This window comes from Salmo trutta, unplaced genomic scaffold (genome assembly GCF_901001165.1).
Source record: "Salmo trutta unplaced genomic scaffold, fSalTru1.1, whole genome shotgun sequence".
NCBI lineage: Eukaryota > Metazoa > Chordata > Actinopteri > Salmoniformes > Salmonidae > Salmo > Salmo trutta.
Window position 1 is genome coordinate 2,031,491 of NW_021823104.1, and position 10,915 is coordinate 2,042,405.

Sequence of the window (10,915 nt, forward strand, 5' to 3'; positions counted from 1 at the left end):
AGTCAATGTGGAGGCTATATACAGGGGGTACCGGTACAGAGTCAATGTGTGGGGGCTATATACAGGGGGTGCCGGTTAGTTGAGGTAGTATGTACATGTAGGTAGAGTTATTAACGTGACTATGCATAGATGACAACAGAGAGTAGCAGTGGTGTAAGGGGGGGGGGGGGCGACGACAATGCAAATAGTCTGGGTAGCCATTTGACTAGATGTTCAGGAGTCTTATGGCTTGGGGGGTAGAAGCTGTTTAGAAGCCTCTTGGACCTAGACTTGGCGCTCGGGTAACGCTTGCTGTGCGGTAGCAGAGAGAACAGTCTATGACTAGGGTGGCTGGAGTCTTTGACAATTTTTAGAGCCTTCCTCTGACACCGCCTGGTATAGAGGTCCTGGATGGCAATAATCTTGGCCCCGGAGATGTACTGGGCCGCACGCACTACCCTCTGTAGTGCCTTGCGGTCAGAGGCCGGGCAGTTGCCATACCAGGCAGTGATGCAACCAGTCAGGATGCTCTCGATGGTGCAGCTGTAGAACTTCTTGAGGATCTGAGGACCCATGCCAAATCTTTTCAGTCTCCTGAGGGGAATAGGTTTTGTCGTGCCCTCTTCACGACTGTCTTGGTGTGCTTGGACCATGTTAGTTTGTTAGAGATTGCATAATCTGTGGATCTGTTGGAGCGGTATGCAAATTGGAGTGGGTCTAGGGTTTCTGGGATGATGGTGTTGATGTGAGCCATGACCAGCCTTTCAAAGCACTTCATGGCTACAGACGTGAGTGCTACGGGTCTGTAGTCATTTAGGCAGGTTACCTTAGTGTTCTTGGGCCCAGGGACTATGGTGTTCTGCTTAAAACATGTTGGTATTACAGACTCGGACAGGTTGAAAATCAGTGAAGACACTTGCCAGTTGTTCAGCACATGCTCGCAGTACACGTCCTGGTAATCCATCTGGCCCTGCGGCCTTGTGAATGTTGACCTGTTTAAAGGTCTTACTCACATCGGCTGCGGAGAGCGTGATCATACAGTAGTCCGGAACAGCTGGTGCTCTCATGCATGTTTCAGTGTTATTTGCCTCGAAGCGAGCATAGAAGTAGTTTAGCTTGTCTGGTATGCTCGTGTCACTAGGCAGCTCTCGGCTGTGCTTCCCTTTGTAGTCCGTAATGGTTTGTAAGTCCTGCCACATCTGACGAGCTTCAGAGCCGGTGCAGTATGATTTGATCTTAGTCCTGTATTGACGCTTTGCCTGTTTGATAGTTCATCGGAGGGCATAGCGGGATTTCTTATAAGCGTCCGGGTTAGAGTCCTGCTCCTTGAAAGCGGCAGCTCTACCCTTTAGCTCAGTGTGGATGTTGCCTGTAATCCATGGCTTCTGGTTGCGGTATGTACGTACGGTCACTGTGGGGACGACATCATTGATGCACTTATTGATGAAGCCAGTGACTGATGTGGTGTACTCCTCAATGTCATCGGAGGAATCCCGGAACATGATCCAGTCTGTGCAAAACAATCCTGTAGTTTAGCATCTGCTTCATCTGACCACTTTTTTTATTGACCGAGTCACTGGTGCTTCCTGCTTTAATTTTTGCTTGTAAGCAGGAATCAGGAGGATAGAATTATGGTCAGATTTTCCAAATGGAGGGCGAGGGAGAGCTTTGTATGCGTCTCTGTGTGTGGAGTAAAAGTAGTCCAGAGTTCTTTCCCCTCTGGTTGCACATTTAACATGCTGATAGAAATTTGATAAAACAGATTTAAGTTTCCCTGCATTAAAGTCCCCGGCTACTAGGAGCGTCGCCTCTGGGTGAGCGTTTTCTTGTTTGCTTATGGAGGAATACAGCTCATTCAATGCTGTCTTAGCGCCAGCCTCTGACTGAGCTGGTATGTAAACAGCTATGAAGAATACAGATAAACTCTCTCGGTAGGTAGTGTGGTCTACAGCTTATCATGAGATACTCTACCTCTGGCGAGCAATAGCTTGTGACTTCCTTAGATATTGTGCACCAGCTGTTATTTACAGCTGCCGCCCCTTGTCTTACCAGACGCCGCTGTTCTATCCTGCCGGTACAGCGTATAACCAGCCAGCTGTATGTTGGTATTGTCGTCGTTCAGCCACGACTCCGTGAAGCATAAGATGTTACCGTTTTTAATGTCCCGTTGGTAGTTTTAATCTTCCGCATAACTCGTCGATTTTATTCTCCAAGGATTGAATGTTTGCTAGCAGAATGGAGGGAAGTGGGGGTTTATTCGAACGCCAAACAAATTGTCAGGAGGCAGCCCGCTCTTCGCCCCCTCTTTCTCTGCCTCCTCTTCACGCAGATTACGGGGATCGGGGCCTGTTCCCGAGGAAGCAGTATATCCTTAGCGTCGGGCTCGTTAGAGTCGTGAAAGGAAAAAAAGGATTCTGCCACTCCGTGGTGAGTAACCGCAGTCCTGATGTCTGGAAGTTATTTTCGGTCATAAGAGACGGTAGCGGCAAAGTAACTAAAAAAAAATAAAGTTACAAACAATGCAAATAAACCAACAAAAAAACACAATTGGCTGGGGGCACGTAAAACGTCTGCTTTCTTTTCCGCCGCCATCTTATCGGACGTAGTCGGACGTCTAGTAAGGGAGCGTACATTTGCAATATGGACTTTCTCACTAACCATACGGCTTGCGCACGTGATGTCCCTTCATGTATGTTAGGGCCTCCATAAAGCTGTCCCAACAGCCAAGTCCCAACACCTTTACCCCTCCTAGCTGTTCCATACCCAACCCAGTCCCCCTCTAACCCCTCCTAGCTGTTCCATACCCAACCCAGTCCCCCTCTAACCCCTCCTAGCTGTTCCATACCCAACCCAGTCCCCCTCTAACCCCTCCTAGCTGTTCCTTACCCGACCCAGTCCCCCTCTAACCCCTCCTAGCTGTTCCATACCCAACCCAGTCCCCCTCTAACCCCTCCTAGCTGTTCCATACCCAACCCAGTCCCCCTCTAACCCCTCCTAGCTGTTCCTTACCCTACCCAGTCCCCCCTAACCCCTCCTAGCTGTTCCATACCCAACCCAGTCCCCCTCTAACCCCTCCTAGCTGTTCCATACCCGACCCAGTCCCCCTCTAACCCCTCCTAGCTGTTCCTTACCCTACCCCAGTCCCCCCTAACCCCTCCTAGCTGTTCCTTACCCTACCCAGTCCCCCCTCTAACCCCTCCTAGCTGTTCCATACCCAACCCAGTCCCCCTCTAACCCCTCCTAGCTGTTCCATACCCAACCCAGTCCCCCTCTAACCCCTCCTAGCTGTTCCATACCCAGTCCCCCTCTAACCCCTCCTAGCTGTTCCATACCCAACCCAGTCCCCCTCTAACCCCTCCTAGCTGTTCCATACCCAACCCAGTCCCCCTCTAACCCCTCCTAGCTGTTCCATACCCAACCCAGTCCTCCTCTAACCCCTCCTAGCTGTTCCATACCCAACCCAGATCCCCTCTAACCCCTCCTAGCTGTTCCATACTAAATCCAGTACTCAGATCCCTCCTCTCCTCTGCAGGTGAGAGGGGGTCTGGTGGAAGTTTATTCAAACCCGATCTGCCCATCTGGATCACACCAGGACAGTCATGACACAGTATCGACATAAATCAGCTTGAAAATGGCTGTTTAGCAATGGCTGTTTAGCAACGTGACAGAGCTTGAAGAATTTCTTAAAGAATAAAGTGCAATTATTATACAATCCAGATGTGCAAAGCTCTTAGAGAATTACCCAGAAAGACTCACAGCTGTAATCGCTCATAGAGAATTACCCAGAAAGACTCACAGCTGTAATCTCTCTTAGAGAATTACCCAGAAAGACTCACAGCTGTAATCGCTCTTAGAGACTTACCCAGAAAGACTCACAGCTGTAATCGCTCTTAGAGAATTACCCAGAAAGACTCACAGCTGTAATCACTGTATTGACTCAGTGGTGTGAATACTTATGTAAATGAGATATTTCTGTATTTCATTTTCAATACATTTTCTAAAAACATGTTTTAACATCATCATTATGGGGTATTTAATCCGTTTTCAATTCAGGCTGTAACACAACAACATGTGGAATAAGTCAAAGGGGTATGAATACTTTCTGAAGGATCTGGAGATACAATTAACATTCAATGTTGATTTCTGTCGGTGGCAGGATGTGTGTTATAACAGATTGATCTCACCAGGTGACAAGGTGAGTCTCTTCTCCCTGACAGACAGACAGACAGACAGACAGACAGACAGAATTGGGGAGCAGACAGACAGACAGACAGACAGAATTGGCGAGCAGACAGACAGACAGAATTGGGGAGCAGACAGAAAGACAGACAGACAGACAGACAGACAGAATTGTGAGCAGACAGACAGACAGACAGAATTGGAGAGCAGACAGACAGACAGACAGACAGACAGACAGACAGACAGACAGACAGACAGAATTGGAAAGCAGACAGACAGACAGACAGACAGACAGACAGACAGACAGAATTGGGGAGCAGACAGACAGACAGACAGACAGACAGAATTGGGGAGCAGACAGACAGACAGACAGACAGAATTGGAGAGCAGACAGACAGACAGAATCGGGGAGCAGACAGACAGACAGACAGAATTGGTGAGCAGACAGACAGACAGAATTGTGAGCAGACAGACAGACAGACAGACAGAATTGGGGAGCAGACAGACAGACAGACAGACAGACAGACAGACAGACAGACAGACAGACAGACAGACAGACATAATTGGGGAGCAGGCAGACAGACAGACAGAATTGGAGAGCAGACAGACAGACAGAATTGGGGAGCAGACAGACAGACAGACAGACAGACAGACAGACAGACAGACATAAATAAAAACACAGCATCTACAGTGGTAAAAATATATTTTTGAATTCAATATATATATATATTTTAAAACGCACATAAATTCCACTTTTATCCTAACGAGTGGTTGCCGTGGCGATGAATCCAATAATAATCGGTGTGACTCTCCTGAACTCATTGAGAGGCGGATGCTGAATAAAAACACTGGCAGATCAATAACATGTCCCTGGAGATGGAATTAAATGGAGAGGATTGGAGGATCCTAAGTTGATATCTAAGGGTTTTAATATAATTATAAATCAGCGTTAATAATAATAAATATAATTATAAATCAGCGTTAATAATAATTATAATAATTACTTTCTGGTGTAGACCCTCCACTATATACCTTCCTCCTACAGATACCCATTACCTTCTGGTGTAGACCCTCCACTATATACCTTCCCCCTACAGATACCCATTACCTTCTGGTGTAGACCCTCCACTATATACCTTCCCCCTATACCCATTACCTTCTGGTGTAGACCCTCCACTATATACCTTCCTCCTACAGATACCCATTACCTTCTGGTGTAGACCCTCCACTATATACCTTCCCCCTATACCCATTACCTTCTGGTGTAGACCCTCCACTATATACCTTCCTCCTACAGATACCCATTACCTTCTGGTGTAGACCCTCCACTATATACCTTCCCCCTATACCCATTACCTCTGGTGTAGACCCTCCACTATATACCTTCCTCCTACAGATACCCATTACCTTCTGGTGTAGACCCTCCACTATATACCTTCCTCCTATACCCATTACCTACTGGTGTAGACCCTCCACTATATACCTTCCTCCTATACCCATTACCTTCTGGTGTAGACCCTCCACTATATACCTTCCTCCTACAGATACCCATTACCTTCTGGTGTAGACACTCCACTATATACCTTCCCCCTACAGATACCCATTACCTTCTGGTGTAGACCCTCCACTATATACCTTCCCCCTACAGATACCCATTACCTTCTGGTGTAGACCCTCCACTATATACCTTCCCCCTATACCCATTACCTTCTGGTGTAGACCCTCCACTATATACCTTCCCCCCTATACCCATTACCTTCTGGTGTAGACCCTCCACTATATACCTTCCTCCTAAAGATACCCATTACCTTCTGGTGTAGACCCTCCACTATATACCTTCCCCCTACAGATACCCATTACCTTCTGGTGTAGACCCTCCACTATATACCTTCCCCCTACAGATACCCATTACCTTCTGGTGTAGACCCTCCACTATATACCTTCCTCCTATACCCATTACCTTCTGGTGTAGGACCCTCCACTAATATACCTTCCCCCTACAGATACCCATTACCTTCTGGTGTAGACCCTCCACTATATACCTTCCCCTACAGATACCCATTACTTCTGGTGTAGACCCTCCACTATATACCTTCCTCCTATACCCTTCCTTCTGGTGTAGACACCTCCACTATATACCTTCCTCCTATACCCATTACCTTCTGGTGTAGACCCCCCACTATATACCTTCCTCCTACAGATACCCATTACCTTCTGGTGTAGACCCTCCACTATATACCTTCCCCCTATACCCTTACCTTCTGGTGTAGACCCTCCACTATATACCTTCCCCCTACAGATACCCATTACCTTCTGGTGTAGACCCTCCACCATATACCTTCCTCCTACAGATACCCATTACCTTCTGGTGTAGACCCTCCACTATATACCTTCCTCCTATACCCATTAACCTTCTGGTGTAGACCTCCCACTATATACCTTCCTCCTATACCCATTACCTTCTGGTGTAGACCCTCCACTATATACCTTCCTCCTATACCCATTACCTTCTGGTGTAGACCCTCCACTATATACCTTCCCCCTACAGATACCCATTACCTTCTGGTGTAGACCTCCACTATATACCTTCCCCCTACAGATACCCATTACCTTCTGGTGTAGACCCTCCACTATATACCTTCCCCCTATACCCATTACCTTCTGGTGTAGACCCTCCACCATATACCTTCCTCCTACAGATACCCATTACCTTCTGGTGTAGACCCTCCACTATATACCTTCCCCTACAGATACCCATTACCTTCTGGTGTAGACCCTCCACTATATACCTTCCTCCTACAGATACCCATTACCTTCTGGTGTAGACCCTCCACTATATACCTTCCCCTACAGATACCCATATACCTTCTGGTGTAGACCCTCCACTATATACCTTCCTCCTATACCCATTACCTTCTGGTGTAGACCCTCCACTATATACCTTCCCCCTACAGATACCCATTACCTTCTGGTGTAGACCCTCCACTATATACTTTCCTCCTACAGATACCCATTACCTTCTGGTGTAGACCCTCCACTGTATACCTTCCTCCTATACCCATTACCTTCTGGTGTAGACCCCTCCACTAATAACCTTCCTCCTATACCCATTACCTTCTGGTGTAGACCCTCCACTATATACCTTCCTCCTACAGATACCCATTACCTTCTGGTGTAGACCCTCCACTATATACCTTCCTCCTATACCCATTACCTTCTGGTGTAGACCCTCCACTATATACCTTCCTCCTATACCCATTACCTTCTGGTGTAGAACCTCCACTATATACCTTCCTCCTACAGATACCCATTACCTTCTGGTGTAGACCCTCCACTATATACCTTCCTCCTACAGATACCCATTACCTTCTGGTGTAGACCCTCCACTATATACCTTCCCCCTACAGATACCATTACCTTCTGGTGTAGACCCTCCACTATATACCTTCCCCCTACAGATACCCATTACCTTCTGGTGTAGACCCTCCACTATATACCTTCCTCCTACAGATACCCATTACCTTCTGGTGTAGACCCTCCACTATATACCTTCCTCCTATACCCATTACCTTCTGGTGTAGACCCTCCACTATATACCTTCCTCCTACAGATACCCATTACCTTCTGGTGTAGACACTCCACTATATACCTCCTACGATACCCATTACCTTCTGGTGTAGACCCTCCACTATATACCTTCCCCCTACAGATACCATTACCTTCTGGGTGTAGACCCTCTACTATATACCTTCCCCCTACAGATACCCATTACCTTCTGGTGTAGACCCTCCACTATATACCTTCCTCCTATACCCATTATACTGGTGTAGCCCTCCACTATATACCTTCCTCCTATACCCATTACCTTCTGGTGTAGACCTCCACTATATACCTTCCTCCTACAGATACCATTACCTTCTGGTGTAGACCTCCACTATATACCTTCCCCCTACAGATACCCATTACCTTCTGGTGTAGACCCTCCACTATATACCTTCCCCCTACAGATACCCATTACCTTCTGGTGTAGACCCTCCACTATATACCTTCCCCCTATACCATTACCTTCTGGTGTAGACCCTCCACTATATACCTTCCCCTATACCCATTACCTTCTGGTGTAGACCCTCCACTATATACCTTCCTCCTAAAGATACCCATTACCTTCTGGTGTAGACCCTCCACTATATACCTTCCCCCTACAGATACCCATTACCTTCTGGTGTAGACCCTCCACTATATACCTTCCCCCTACAGATACCCATTACCTTCTGGTGTAGACCCTCCACTATATACCTTCCTCCTATACCCATTACCTTCTGGTGTAGACCCTCCACTATATACCTTCCCCCTACAGATACCCATTACCTTCTGGTGTAGACCCTCCACTATATACCTTCCCCCTACAGATACCCATTACCTTCTGGTGTAGACCCTCCACTATATACCTTCCTCCTATACCCATTACCTTCTGGTGTAGACACTCCACTATATACCTTCCTCCTATACCCATTACCTTCTGGTGTAGACCCTCCACTATATACCTTCCTCCTACAGATACCCATTACCTTCTGGTGTAGACCCTCCACTATATACCTTCCCCCTATACCCATTACCTTCTGGTGTAGACCCTCCACTATATACCTTCCCCCTACAGATACCCATTACCTTCTGGTGTAGACCCTCCACTATATACCTTCCTCCTACAGATACCCATTACCTTCTGGTGTAGACCCTCCACCATATACCTTCCTCCTACAGATAACCCATTACCTTCTGGTGTAGACCCTCCACTATATAACCTTCCTCCTATAATACCCATTAACCTTCTGGTGTAGACCCTCCACTATATACCTTCCTCCTATAACCCATTACCTTCTGGTCTAGACCCTCCACTATATACCTTCCTCCTACAGATACCCATTACCTTCTGGTGTAGACCCGCCACTATATACCTTCCCCCTACAGATACCCATTACCTTCTGTGTAGACCCTCCACTATATACCTTCCCCCTATACCCATTACCTTCTGGTGTAGACCCTCCACCATATACCTTCCTCCTACAGATACCCATTACCTTCTGGTGTAGACCCTCCACTATAGACCTTCCCCCTACAGATACCCATTACCTTCTGGTGTAGACCCTCCACTATATACCTTCCTCCTACAGATACCCATTACCTTCTGGTGTAGACCCTCCACTATATACCTTCCCCCTACAGATACCATTACCTTCTGGTGTAGACCCTCCACTATATACCTTCCTCCTATACCCATTACCTTCTGGTGTAGACCCTCCACTATATACCTTCCCCCTACAGATACCCATTACCTTCTGGTGTAGACCCTCCACTATATACTTTCCTCCTACAGATACCCATTACCTTCTGGTGTAGACCCTCCACTATATACCTTCCTCCTATACCCATTACCTTCTGGTGTAGACCCTCCACTATATACCTTCCTCCTATACCCATTACCTTCTGGTGTAGACCCTCCACTATATACCTTCCTCCTACAGATACCCATTACCTTCTGGTGTAGACCCTCCACTATATACCTTCCTCCTATACCCATTACCTTCTGGTGTAGACCCTCCACTATATACCTTCCTCCTTTACCAATTACCTTCTGGTGTAGACCCTCCACTATATACCTTCCTCCTACAGATACCCATTACCTTCTGGTGTAGACCCTCCACTATATACCTTCCTCCTACAGATACCCCATTACCTACTGGTGGAGACCCTCCACTATATACCTTCCCTACAGATACCCATTACCTTCTGGTGTAGACCCTCCACTATATACCTTCCCCCTACAGATACCCATTACCTTCTGGTGTAGACCCTCCACTATATACCTTCCTCCTATACCCATTACCTTCTGGTGTAGACCCTCCACTATATACCTTCCTCCTACAGATACCCATTACCTTCTGGTGTAGACACTCCACTATATACCTTCCCCCTACAGATACCCATTACCTTCTGGTGTAGACCCTCCACTATATACCTTCCCCCTACAGATACCCATTACCTTCTGGTGTAGACCCTCTACTATATACCTTCCCCCTACATACCCATTACCTTCTGGTGTAGACCCTCCACTATATACCTTCCTCCTATACCCATTACCTACTGGTGTAGACCCTCCACTATATACCTTCCTCCTATACCCATTACCTTCTGGTGTAGACCCTCCACTATATACCTTCCTCCTACAGATACCCATTACCTTCTGGTGTAGACACTCCACTATATACCTTCCCCCTACAGATACCCATTACCTTCTGGTGTAGACACTCCACTATATACCTTCCCCCTACAGATACCCATTACCTTCTGGTGTAGACCTCCACTATATACTTCCCCCTATACCAATTACCTTCTGGTGTAGACCCTCCACTATATACCTTCCCCCTATACCATTACCTTCTGGTGTAGCCCCTCCACTATATACCTTCCTCCTAAAGATACCCATTACCTTCTGGGTAGACCCTCCACTATATACCTTCCCCTACAGATACCCATTACCTTCTGGTGTAGACCCTCCACTATATACCTTCCCCCTACAGATACCCATTACCTTCTGGTGTAGACCTCCACTATATACCCTTCCTCTATACCCATTACCTTCTGGTGTAGACCTCCCCACTATAACCTCCTACAGATAACCATTACCTTCTGGTGTAGACCCTCCACTATATACCTCCCCCTACAGATACCCATTACCTTCTGGTGTAGACCCTCCACT